The sequence below is a fragment of the Panthera pardus genome, unplaced genomic scaffold, assembly GCF_024362965.1.
Source record: "Panthera pardus isolate Hobbes unplaced genomic scaffold, ASM2436296v1 HiC_scaffold_13, whole genome shotgun sequence".
Lineage (NCBI taxonomy): Eukaryota > Metazoa > Chordata > Mammalia > Carnivora > Felidae > Panthera > Panthera pardus.
In genome coordinates this window covers 145,351,488-145,365,351 of record NW_026526688.1, presented here as the reverse complement: position 1 = coordinate 145,365,351, position 13,864 = coordinate 145,351,488, and the positions used below count along the sequence as shown (strand labels likewise).

General features: G+C 37.9%; 1 non-coding gene across 1 annotated transcript; it reads left to right on the top strand.

The window, feature by feature from the left end:
- The first annotated feature begins 3,623 nt into the window (after window positions 1–3,623).
- LOC128776757 (U6 spliceosomal RNA) lies at window positions 3,624–3,731 on the top strand. The gene has a single exon (XR_008421935.1). It is a non-coding gene; the product is annotated as a U6 spliceosomal RNA (small nuclear RNA).
- Window positions 3,732–13,864: the final 10,133 nt, after the last annotated feature.

Below are 13,864 nucleotides of genomic sequence, written 5' to 3'. Positions count from 1 at the left end.
CCTGTTAGAATGCTTGTTTAGAGTAAGAAGTAAATGGCATGGCAACAGTCACAATCTTTCTAGTACTGACCTAGTTAGACCTTTAGAGTTCATGAACAGAGGTAAGGCATAATTAGATCAAATGCCAGATGAAAAGAGGAAGACAGTTGAGAAAAACAAAAAGGCCTGATTCAGCAGAGGATTTAGTGCGTCATGTTATACCATATCCTGTTATTTTTGTCAGCCATTAACTAGTTACCATGTGTTCTAGCAGCATAATGAGAGTTAGGACTAATTTATTCGACACCAGTAACCATTGCCAGAGGCCACTAACTCCAGCTTTAGTTAACATGGCCATCAGATGATGAAGAAAAGTACAAACAAGAGATCTCTTTATAATCCCTGCATGTGGAAAAATGATAGATGAATTGTAGCATTGTGTAGATACAGAATTATATTTTTGTATCCAATAATAAATAAATAAAAAGCTTTGTGTTTTATTATATTTACTCTGTCATTTCTACTTTCTCCCCGTTTCCCCAATATATACACCTTTAGTAGGTTGTTAAATCCAAATATTAGTTCACATCCAATCATAGCATTTAAGATTTCTATGATTCATACACATGCTTGAATAGACACAGATAAATTCACAATTTTAGTATTTGCCAAAACATTAAATACTAAGATTATTGTATCACAAGTATCAACATGATTAAGGCAACCAGATTGCGGAAACCTCTCTCAGAGATGACTGATCTCAGAAACGGAAATGCGCAGTTGGGCATTAATATTGTTTTTATTGGGAAACTCCTATTTGGCACTCTAACATCTCATACTGCTAAATCAACAGACAGCTCATTCTTACCTTTGTCATTAAGTATCAGGGGTTTTCCATAAGCCCTAATGTTTGATGAGTTGACCAGTAATAAATAAATCTTTAAGTAAAACATTGAAGCAAAATAGTCTCATTGTTGAATGTGAAACAAATGTCTTAGTGTAAAATTCAAGGTTTAAATCACATCTGCTTTGGGACTCTGAGGAAAAGTATCTGCTCTGAAGATAGATATTAAGTAGATCTTGGAAAGGCTTTCCCTGTGTGTCCATCCATACAGAAAGAAGGCTGATACAAATCCCTATTGTGGTGGCCAACTGTGGCATAAACAAAACAACCATCAACCAACCAACTAGGGCTATACCAGGATGAGGTCTGACCCAGGCTTACAGCTGAGTGGATCAACTTGCCTGCCAGGCCTTTCTGTGATAAGAAGAAGACAAAGAAAGACGTGAATGAGGCTGCACTGATGATAAATCAGGAGGAAAAGTCTCTGGTGCTCTTTAATTCCTCACAAAAGGCAGAATGTTGGCCTAGTCATTGAGCCATGGACAGGTGCTAGAAAGGCAAGGCACAAGGCAAGCATGAAACATGCTGTCACAGCAGATTATCTCTAGCCAGTGCTACTCTGGATCGTGATAAATCAACTATAACTGGGCAACTTCTCAACGCCTGGAAACTAACATCTGAAAATGGTTTAGGGGTGAGGGGAATATATAAATGCAAGAGCCATTTCTAGAGAATAACAGACTTCATAACTTAATAACATCTTACATGCCAAAAGCCCACCTAGCCTGTTATAGCCTCGACACTTATGTTTAAGGCATTAAGTATTGTGTGTTTCAGGCAGGTTTGCTGTCTCAGGCGCAGAGGAAGAGAGAGGAATCACACATTTCCCCATCTCAGACATCACTATCCCTAGATAGAATTAGTGGGGGCATCCTTCCCAAATTGTGAACTAAGGGTTTGTATAACCTAACAAACTAAAGAGTTCATATGGACCCTTCCTATGTCTCCTGATCTTGACAATACCACCTGCAGATGATGGAACAGTTGTTTCACCACTTTTCTTGCTGTATCAGAGCCTTTAGATGAGTACATAACCTTTACAAGAAAGCGTGAATACATCGGCCTAGGGTTTGTGGGAACTGTCCAAGGTGGCAAAGAAAGAGACTCCCTTAGGAACTAATCTCTAAATCAGTAATCTCTAAGTAACCTATATAGTTATCCAAGTTTAAAAACAAAGTAAAAAGAGGGAATTTTTCCATAAGTAGAAGCCCCAGTTTTTTCTTAGTTTTCCAGGCACGCTTCTCTGAGGTTTGGACTATAATTCAGGAATTATAGTAATTGGATAGGTCTTAATGTTCATGATAGACTCTCTGACGTATCAAAAACTGTGTTTGTAGTCACAGGACTACATCTTTCTGGCAGGAAGCTAAATAATCTTGGAAAAATATAGCTGAAATAATCAGCTAAAAGAGAAAAAGACTAATGAACACAAGGTCCTCCTCTGAGGGCTGTTCAATGACCAAAGATTATGAATATCTCTGAGACTGTAGTCTTACTGTTAAAGATTATTGAGCAGATATTTGGAATATGGAGAAGAGAGAAAAGGAAAGGGAAGGGAAGGGAAATGAATGGAAAAGAAGGATATATATGTTAAATCCACCAAAAGACAGGAGAAAACAGAAATCTCTGAAAAACCTATTTCTGAAGATCGTGGAGAGAGGATAAATGGAGCAGATTCTGGAAGATTAAGGTTCACTTAGAAAATATGAAGGGGCACCTGGATGGCTCAGTCAGTTAAGCGTCCTACTTCAGCTCAGGTCATGATCTCACCATTCGTGAATTCAAGCCCCGCATCAGGCTCTATGCTGATAGCTCAGAGCCTGGAACCTGCTTCAGATTCTGTGTCTCCCTCTCTCTCTGCCCCTCCCCTGCTCACACTCTCTCTTTCTCTCAAAAATAAATAAACATTTTTTAAACATTTTAAAAAGAAAATATGAGAAGATACTAGCTGAAGCTAAGTTGGTCTTCTGTGTACGCATAGGTGAACTGAGAATGCTGAGTGACTGCCCCATCACCCTAATTTTTGGTGGTAGTAGCTAGAATTGGGGAGAAGCAAGATAGAGAAGTGGTATTTTGAGACTTAAAATAGGGACAAAAGGAGAAGATTACAAAGGCATCCATGGGATCTCAACTCATACCTTGGTTATAGGCACTGATGTGGTCATGACAGCATGTTGAAATCATGTCTTCCACACTGAAAGCTTTGGGGGTTGTGACTAGCCAAGGTTCCTTCCCTGAGTAGAGTTTTCACATCCTCAGTCCTTGAAAGACCAAGATCCTAGTGACATACTTGCATCTCTGCTACCACCCTGAGGCAACTTAGCTACCCACCAGAAGACCGCTGCTTGGAACTAAGAAAATGGCCTCTCAGAATCAGAGAAGAGACATAGGGATAGTAATAGTACAGAGATTTAGTCTCTTAATGACAAACTAGACTCTGAAGTACTAAAATCTATTCTCTTACTGCTAAGCCTCTATCAGAGAATAAACTGAGGGTAGAAGGAAGGAAGGAAAAATTTTGGGACCTTTTTCTGATTACCATCTGCCCTTCCTATCACTTACTGTTATACGACAATAGCCTCGCCCCTCCTACAGTTGGTGATCAATAATGTCTAGGGAATGAATGCATTAATAAGTTAATTCAGAAAAATGGGTCTTTGTGGTTTGAGTCCTGGTGATTTTTCAAGCAAGGGTACATTATGGAAAGATTGAAATTCTTTGATTATATTGTGAAATCGCAGTGCTTACTTTGGCAGCACATATTTCTAAAATTGGAACAATACAGAGAAGAGTAGCATGGCCCCCGTGCAAGGAAGGCATGCCAATTTGTGAGGCATTCAACATTGGTTAAAGGGGATTAAGAGGACACTTATATAGATGAGCACTGAATAATATATAGAATTGTTTACTCATTATATGGTATGCCTGAACCTAGTACGACTAGTGTAGCTAACTGTATGTTAATTATACTTCAATTTTCAAAATCGTGATATTGTAACAAGAAAGGAATGGATCATATGAATACTATATCGCATGGGAGTCCAACACAGACTATAGTAGTAATGACATTGATAGGACGATTTTTATCCTCTCTCATGTCCTGGTACGTTATCACAAGAGTAGTCTGGTAAAAATCAGTCACCTCACCTACTAGAAACTAGAGGTGGGGAGAAAAGAAAATGATTGATTGTTTCTTTTTCTTTTGAGGATCCTTTTTAGAAGACTCCAGGAATTGAGTTCAAATAGCTTTTAATTGATGAAAGCTAAATGATCTATGAATAGTAGAATGTATCAAAGGGGAATTCATGGCCAGGGTTACTGTACTTTATGTGAAATGAATATCGGCTATTCACAAGGCAAATAAGACATCAAAATGTTAAACGACTGTGAAAGTGTTAGAATAAACATGGGATAATTGCTTTATTAAAGATTAGTAACCTGAAGGCACCTGTTACCGAGCTGTTGGCTAACAATTGGCCAGAGAGTTATAATAGGATCCCACAACCCAAATGCCTCATCAATTGGAAAATAATTCTGGAAAATATCACGTGAATAACTGTTGAGTATGATACTGTTTTTTTTTTTTAATTTTTTTTTTCAACGTTTATTTATTTTTGGGACAGAGAGAGACAGAGCATGAACGGGGGAGGGGCAGAGAGAGAGGGAGACACAGAATCTGAAACAGGCTCCAGGCTCTGAGCCATCAGCCCAGAGCCTGACGCGGGATACTGTTAACTGTCTACCTAAAGTTGGCCAAAAAGCTGGCCCCCATGCCAAGCAAGATGCATTTTTTGGCTTGTTACAAAATTCGTATTTAGAATGAAGATGCTATTACTGGGTGCCAGCAGAGGATGAAAAATGAGGAAAATCCACCTTTGTGTCCTCAGTGAGGTTTCTCATGCATTTAAACAGATGTCTCAGGAGATGTTCTCAGAAGCCCCTGATAGGTTTCAGTACTTACTGAAGAAATTATCAGTGGCGAGACTCTCTAGAGAAGGTAGGGTGCTCCAGCATTGGGCGGTGGCAGTGATAGTGGGTACTTCTTGTTCCAGCTTCAGCAGTTCTCATGAAAGCGCCCACGGTCCAGCATCGCAAGGAGTAAAGCAAACAGTGGCGTCCATGATCATCGGGGAAGCTTGTGTTGTCTGCACCAGCCTGGTTCTGCTGTGTGGTTTTAGACATTTTTCTTGGCATGTATCTTTTGGCCTGGCTCTTTGGCCTTGCCGCATCTATTTAACACATGTCTTTTCTGTTTACATTGTTATTTCTTATTTGTAACTAATGACGCCATTGCCTTTAGCAAGGTATTAGAGGCACATGAGCGTCTGCATGAAGTCTCTTTGAACAGATCTCTGAAAAGGGCCAGCTTTGTGAAGCTTTTATGTACAATGTGAAGCAGATTGCACTCCAGGAGGGAGTGAACAGCAACGAGAAGTGACAGCTGACAGCACTGTCTAGCTGTATCCCACTAAATATGGCATAAAGACTTTCCCTAGGAACCAGTATGGCCCTAGGATCAGAAACTGCCATTTACAAGATAGGTAGCAAGACAATCACGCTCTCTGGAACTGTGTTTTCCTTACATGTATTCAAAGAATAATGGCATTTGTTTTGTAGGCTGTTCTAGGAATGATAGAAATCAATATGAAGTACTGAGCCAAATCCTGGAGATGAGAAGGGATCAGAAATGCAGAAAAGAAGGAAATGACTGAAACATGAAGACAGATACTCTCAGACTGGAGACCACCAAATATTGGAGTCCTCGAGCCACTTTTCTAGACCAGGGCCTCTTTCTAGCTCTCCCACTAGGTGGATTCCATGAGTAATTTTTTATGCTGATGTCACTCACACAACAGCTCTAGCACAGACCTCTTTCCTGAGTTTCACACTCACATACAACTTCCTTTTTGATGCTTCCACTTGGATATTTCTATGCCTAAAAGAGAACTCTCATTTTCACAACCATCTAAACATGTTCCTTCTCCAGTCTTTTACCTCTAAGTAAATATTGTTACCTTACACTCAATTTTTCCCATCAAACAACTAGAAATAATTCTTGAATTTTCTTTGCCTGCATCCAATCCATCAGCATGTATGGAAGGTTGCATCTCCAAATATATTCATAATCTTCCAACATCTCTACATCTCCATTTGATATTCCCATCAAACTTCTCATCCAGGCAGGGGTGGACAAACTTCTGTAAAGGACCAGACAGTAAATATTTTTGCTTTGTAGACTGTATGGTCCCTGTCAAAATTATTCAATATTGTCACTGTAGCACGAAAACAGTCATAGGCAATGTGCGTGAAAATCACCATTGGCTGTGTTTCAATACAACTTTATTTACAAAAACATGTGCCAGACCCATGAATGACAGCTTGCCTACTGTTCTCCTAAACTGTTAGAATTGCCTTTTAGTTTGTGTTTCTGTGTCCAAATTTCACACTACCGTTTCATGCAGAAGTTAGATGTTTTTTGAAACATAAAACAACTCCTATCTTCTTACAACATAAAATATTTGAAAGGCTTTTCATTACAAATAAAATAAAGTGTGAATTCTGTTCCTTGGCCTAGAAATTTCTGTATGACTTGGCTCGCTTATCCTTCTGACCTAACTCACACTGCTCTTCCTCTTTCTAACCAAATTCCAGCCATCGCCAGCCTCCTTTTACTTATTAAAACACAAGCGCTTTCCTACTTCTGTCCTTACTTTTCTTTCTGCCTGAAGCCCTCTTCACTAGGCTGTTTGCAGAGCTCTGTCATTTTGATGCTTCTGATGTCAGCTTAAAATGTCATCTCCTCAGTGGCCATTATTCTAACGTAAGCACTCCCGGTCCCTGTTCCTTTTTACCAAGCTATGAAATAGCATCTATCATGTATTGCAATTTCTATCTTGTTTCCTTGATGTTCTATTTTGACCTCTTTCACTGGATTATAAATTGACCACCCTGTTCATCATTGTATACTGATGAACAATGGAGATTTTTCAATAAATACAAGTTGTGTATAAGAATGAATGAATTAAAAAAAAAAAAAAAAGAATGAATGAATTAGGGGCGCCTGACTGGCTCAGTTGGTTGAGTGTCTGTCTCTTGATTTGGCCCAGGTCATGATCTCATGGTTCATGATAACCAAGTGCCACATCAAACTCTGTGCTAAGAGCGTGGAGGCTGCTTGGGATTCTCTCTGTCCCTCTCTCTGCCCCTCCCCTGTTTGCACTTTCTCTATTTCTCTCAAAATACATAAACATTTTTTTAAAAAGCTGAAAGAAAGAAAGAAAGAAAGAAAGAAAGAAAGAAAGAAAGAAAGAAAGGAGGGGAGGAGGGGAGGGAGGGAGGAAGGGAGGAAGGAAGAATTGGATGCTCACAGTCACTGATCATCAGGGTAATACAAATAAAAACTACAATGAGATATCACCTCACATCTGTCAGAATGGCTCAAATCAACAACAGAAGAATGAATGAATTAGAACAAGACAAAGCTAGGGACCAATATAGAAGGGTCTGAAGACAGGGAGATGTGAGTTGAGGAACTTTCTACCAGAGAAAGAGCACTTGAAGAGAACAGGTCAGGAAAATTTTAAACTACTGCTGAGGGGAACAGGAGAAAGAGCTGACCAAGAGAAAATAAAAGTTTTACATGGCATTGCATCAGCAGAAAGAATCTGGAGAACATGAAGTACTATAATCTGAATGAGTATATGATTTTTACAAATCTGCTTGACACGTGGTAGCCATTATTGTTGTTATTACTATAGGCTTATGAAAATTTTTTATTGTTACAAAGATCTATAAGGGCATATTCTGAACCCTTGATAAGAGAAAGGTGCCAAAAAGGGCATTCTAAGCACTAATTTGCTAGTCTTTTTTTTAAATTATTTAATGTTTTTTTAATATTTATTTTTGAGAGGGAGAGGGAGAGGGAGAGGGAGAGGGAGAGAGAGAGAGAGAGAGAGAGAGAGCAGGGGAGGGGCAGAGAGAGAGGAAGACACAGAATATGAAGCAGGCTCCAGGCTCTGGGCTGTTAGCACAGAGCTCAATGCAGGGCTCGAACTCATGAATCGTGAGATCATGACCTGAGCCGAAGTCAGACACCGAGACACCCAGGTGCCCCTAATTATTTAATGTTTTAAAATAGTGCTTCTAAAACCTAGTATACACAAAAATCTCCTGGAGAGCTTATTAAAACACAAATCCCTAGCAACCTCTCCACCACCCCAATTCTTATATAGTACTGCTAGGGCAAGGCCCCCAAATATTTTTTAAATTTTTTATTGGGATATGATTTATATACCAGAAAACTCACCCTTTTAATGCATGCAATTCAGTCCCTTTTAGTATGCTCACAAAGTTCTGCAACTATCACCACTAATTCCAGAACATTTTCATCATTCCCAAAAGAAACTCCATACCCATTAAAAGTGTCTCTTCATTCCTCCCTTTGTCTAGCCCCAGGACACCACTATGGATTTATCTACTCTGGACATGTTATATAAATGGAATCATACAATATATAGCTTTCTGTGTCTGGCTTCTTTCACTTAGCATAAGGTTTCCCAAGTTCATCCACATTGTAGCATAAAACAGTCATTTCAATGGCTAACTAATATTCCTCTGTATAGATATACCACCTTTTGTTTATCCGTTTGTCAGTTGATGGACATTTGGGTGGTTTCCATTTTTTTGTTATTACGAACAATACTGCTATGAACACTCATGGACAAGTTTTTGTGAGGACATATTGTTTCAATATGTTTGAATATATTCAATAGATTCAATAGATTCCTAAGATTGGAATTACTGGTTCACATAGTAATTCTATATTTAGCATTTTAAGGAACTGCTAACTTATTTTCTGCAGGTGCCACACTATTTATATTCCTACCAGCAAAGTAGGAATGTTCCATTTTCTCCACACACTCACAAAAGTCACAATACTGACTTTTTGATTACAGTGTTCCTAGTCAGTATAAATTAGCATTTCATTGTGGTTTCTTACTTGCATTTTCCTAAAACAATAATGATGTTGAATACTTTTTCATTTTCTCATTGGCCTCTTTTTAAAAAGCTTTTATTTTAATTCCTGTTAGATAATATACAGTGTTATATTAGTTTCAGGTGTATGATATAGTGATTCAACAGTCCCATACCACACCTGGTGCTCATCACAAGTGCCCTCCTTCATCCCTGTCACCTATTTCACCCATCCCCCTACCCTTCTCTCCTCTGGTAACCATCAGTTTGTTCTCTACGGTTCGGTTTGCCTGTCTCTCTCTTTTTTCTCTTTGCAAGTTCGTTTTGTTTCTTAAATTCCACGTATGAGTGAAATCATATGGTCTTTCACTGTTGGTAGGAATCCAAATTGGTGCAGCCACTCTGGAAAACAGGATAGAGATTCCTCAAACAGTTAAAAGTAGAACTAACCTATGATCCAGCAATTGCACTACTAGGTATTTTCCCAAAGAATACCAAAATACTAATTCAAAGGGGTATGTGCACGTCAATGTTTATAGCAACATTATCTAAAATAGCCAAATAATGGACACAGCCCAAGTGTCCATTGACTAATGAAGGGGTAAAGAAGATATGGTATATACACAATGGAATATTACTCAGCCACGAAAAAGAATGAAATCTTGCCATTTGCAATGACATAGATAGAGATAAGGAGTACTACGTTAAGCAGAATAAGTCAATTAGAGAACAGTAAAGGTCATTTGTACATTTTCTCTGAAGAAATGTACATTAGAATTTTTTGTCCATTTTTAATTGGGTCATTTGTCTTTTTAGTATTGAGTTGTAAGAGTTCTTTATATATTCTTGATACTAGATGCTTATCATATGTATGATATGCAAATATTTTCTACTGTTACGTGGATTGCCTTTTCACTTTCTTTATTATATCCTGTGATAAAAGTCTTTTATTTTGGTGAAGTGCAATTTATCTATTTTTTTCCTTGTTTCTTTGTTCTTTTGGTGTCATATCTAAGAAACCATTGTTTGGGCACCTGGGTGGCTTAGTCGGTTAAGTGTCCAACCTCAGCTCAGGTCATGATCCCACCGCTGGTGAGTTCAAGCCCCGAATCGGGCTCTGTGCTGACAGCTCAAAACCTGGAGCCTGTTTCGGATTCTGTGTCTCCCTGTCTGTCTGCCCCTCCCCCACTCACGCTCTATCTCTCTCTCTCTCAAAAATAAATAAAAATTAAATTCTTTTAAATAATATTTTAAAGAGAAACCGTTGCTTAATTCAAGGTCATGAAGACTAACATCTATGGTATCTATGTTTTCTCCTAAGAGTCATGTAGTTTTAGCACTTATATTTATGTCTTTGATTCATTTAGAATTAATTTTTGTGTCTGAGGTGAAGTAGAGGTCCCTTTAGTCTTTTGCATGTGCATGCATATCCAGTTGTTCACCACCATTTGCTGAAAAGGCTTTCTCTCCCCCATTTAATTGGCATGGCACCTTTGTTGAAAACCAGTTGATCACACATTTATTATGGATTTATTTCTGGACTCTCTCTTCTATTGCACTGGTCTGTTTGTCTACCTTTAAGCCAGTAGCACATAGCCTTGATTACTGTGGCTTTGTAGGAAGTTATGAAATTGAGAAATGTGAGGTCTCCAACTTTTCCTTCTTTTTCAAGATTGCTTTTGGCTCTTCTTGGTTGTCCTGCATTTCTGTATGAATTTCAAGAGCAACTTGTCAGTTAGACTGTCTTTTTAACTCCTCAGTCTCTGTGGGTAGAAGGAAAGCATGCCTGTTTGCTTATAAGGATATGTTTGTTGTTGTTGTCTTGGGATTTGCTTGTGGTTAGGCATATAAGGTTTTAGTGCATAACTGATAAAGGACCCTGGGCTGCCATTGCTGGACTGTAAACAATTCCTTTAGTTTACGTTCTAATATTAATTTTGAGGGTCTATGAATTTATTATATCAGGATAAAAAGGAAGAAGAGTTTATGAATTTTTTCCTCAAAAAAATATATCCGCTACTGACCCAACATGCCAAGATCTCTTCCTCTGAGGAAAGCAACAACAAATGTTTTCAGGGAGAATATGTCCAGTATAGAATATGTCAAGTATGAACTGACAACAACTTCCTCTCTTACCTGTGTCCTTACCAGAGCAAAGGTAAACGTAGATGGAGGGATTGCCAAAGGTATTTGGCAACCCTACTGATTGTAGCCTCAGCATATACTAAAAGTCAGATGATGGCAAAAAGAAGGCTGAAGAACTTTTTCAGTAAAAAAAAAAAAAAAAAATTCTTAAAGAAATAAATGATTCAAGAATCTGAACCAAAATAGGATTAAAATCCTTTAAAAAGGATTTAAAAAGAAACAGGCATTCCAAGCAAAATTTTAGATAAATAAATCAGAACTAATTTTGCTCCCAGAAGTATTATCTTTTATTCTAATAGTATTACTCTACAATTGTGATAATCTAGGAAGAGAAAAGAATCTAAAACTGGGATGAGTCCAGGTTGGCGTGGTTGATTCTTTGGCCCCAATGGCAGAAGACATCCAATGCAAATGTGAAACATGCCTGTTGAATATAAAACCAAGGAGATTTAATTCAGTCTTGTAGTTCATATACACTTAAGTCAAAGTTAAGGGATTATTAGAGTCAGCTATTGCAGTCTTGAAACAGGTTTATGCAAGGGGACAATATTTTGAAATATTAACTAATGTGTTCCCCTCATATCTGCCAGCAGATTGCAGAGTTAGCAGATTCTACCCAAAATTGTCACTCCCAGGGAGCCATCTGGAACCTAACCTAAAACCTGAAAATCTCCATTCAAATGAGCACTATATATGACCTTTGTTGAAATATATACTTTCTTCTGGTGGCCACTTTTGAAGACATACCCAAAGAATCATTTGGTATGCCATTCATTGAGCATCAAGACGTCATCATGACTATCCATCTAAACTTTGTTCAGCTTCTTTCTAAATTATGCCATGTAGATAACCCAGTTTTCAGGATCCCACTTATATATAATCTCAAAATAAAAAGTGAAATATTTCTAGAGTGTTCATGATGGTATAGAAAGGAAAGCCTGAATATGTAGTGGGGCAGAACTAAAGAGAAACTAACTGAAATTCTCCCCCTTTCCCAAGTCACAAGACTGGTGACACTCACTGCTACACACACGTATATACTAATTTTTTATACTTGTAATGCTCCTAATAATGCTGCTCCTGGTTTTGTTTCTGGTTTTTGTATGTTTGTTTTCGAGACTTGGTTAAGAGTTATGGCTGCCTATAGATATTTCATATGCGGTGGAGATTCTAGATGCTCAAAAAATATGTAGGTAAAAGAAGGGAGAGATTTAAAACAGCTAAAAAAATAGGAAGGAAGCATCCCAATTGGTCAATGCTATGGACTGTAACCAATGCACCAGTAATTGAGTATAGATTCAAGTGCAGCAAGCTAGTCCTTTTGTAAAACTCATTGGCTGTACCCTGAACATTTATAGAATTTGAGGAGTAGTAAATAGGTATAAAATAGCTGGTGATGGGAAAATTTCACCCTTCTGAGTCATGACAGAGTATGGCATATAATCTGTGTACATTGCAAGAAGAAAAAAATGAAAAGAAATGTACATATAATGAAAATCTCTTGCTAGTGACGGAACTGAAGTTAAATTTTAAGGCAATAAAATGAGACATTCTTCCTAGAAGCTTCTGCACAGAGTTGAGAGACAAAAAAGCTAAAAAGTGGGCAAAGAGGAAGGAGTATTTAATATTTAGGTTCACGGTCAGATGAATGAATGAAATTAACTTTGAACCCATGAAGTTACTCTGTAAGACTCTTACTGAAATATCATCTTACTTAACTTTACCTAACACGCAGTAATAGTTGCCGTAATATTTAACACTATTCAGCTCCTTACACTTTATTAAAAGCTTTCCAGGTCTTTCCTTCATGGCCACGATGGAAAAACTGCTACTAAATTTGCCCTTCTGCCAAAGACAATTAAAATCTAACCAAATTCATTAGGCAATCGCTTTCAGGCTCTGCACAAGAGGCAGTGAAGAATCGTAATCACTGAAAGAAGGGAAACACGTTGTGTGAACCCCTCAATCATTCTTCCATTCTGTGTTCAGGGATCTTTAACCTTCAAGGAGGAGGAAACCAAATAGAGCTCAGGCAGAGTGGATTTCTGAAGTAATTGCAATTGGTGTGGCAGGGAACTAGGGAAAATGGAATACTGCAGTTCCCTGGCCAAAGGCTGCTACAGGATGAGGCACTGAGGCTTAGAGAATACAGCCTGCTATGTGATTATGAGCTGGATAGTAATATCTGGAATATAGCAACGCTAGGAATGTTGCAACTTTGGCCTAGAAAGAGTAGAGACCTTGTCTGAATATCTCCATTATTCAAGTGAGATGCCAAAGCCCCTAAGATGTGTGCCCTAAAATCAAGGACAGATCCCAGGATTAAATACAAAACCAAATAGAAAAATAACCCATCCTGCAAGGACCAAAATAATCTACTGACACTGTAATACTATTCAGAACAAAAGTCAATACCCTTTAAAAGGAAACAACATTATTCCAACTCCTGACAATGTTGTATGTACAATGTTCTGCATATCGTCAAATATCACTAGACATATGAAGAAAAATATGACAAAAGCAAAAAGGAAAGAGGTAACTTAAAATAGACTGAAGCTAAAGCAGATGTTGGGATTGGCATACAAGGATTTTAAAACAGCAGTTATGAATATTTCCAAGAATTAAAAAATATATCATAATTAGTGAATAGAGGAGACATATCAATAAGAAAATGGCAACTATAAAACATGGAAATTTTAGAACTAAAAAGTGCAAAATTAGAAATCACAAAATAAGCATGAGAAGTAGGACACAGACATCAAAAAAAGCCCTTAAAATATAATTAGTAAACCAAAAACAATACGATAGGCTTAAAATTAGCCACATCAATAATTACATTAATGGAAATCAACTGAAACTTAC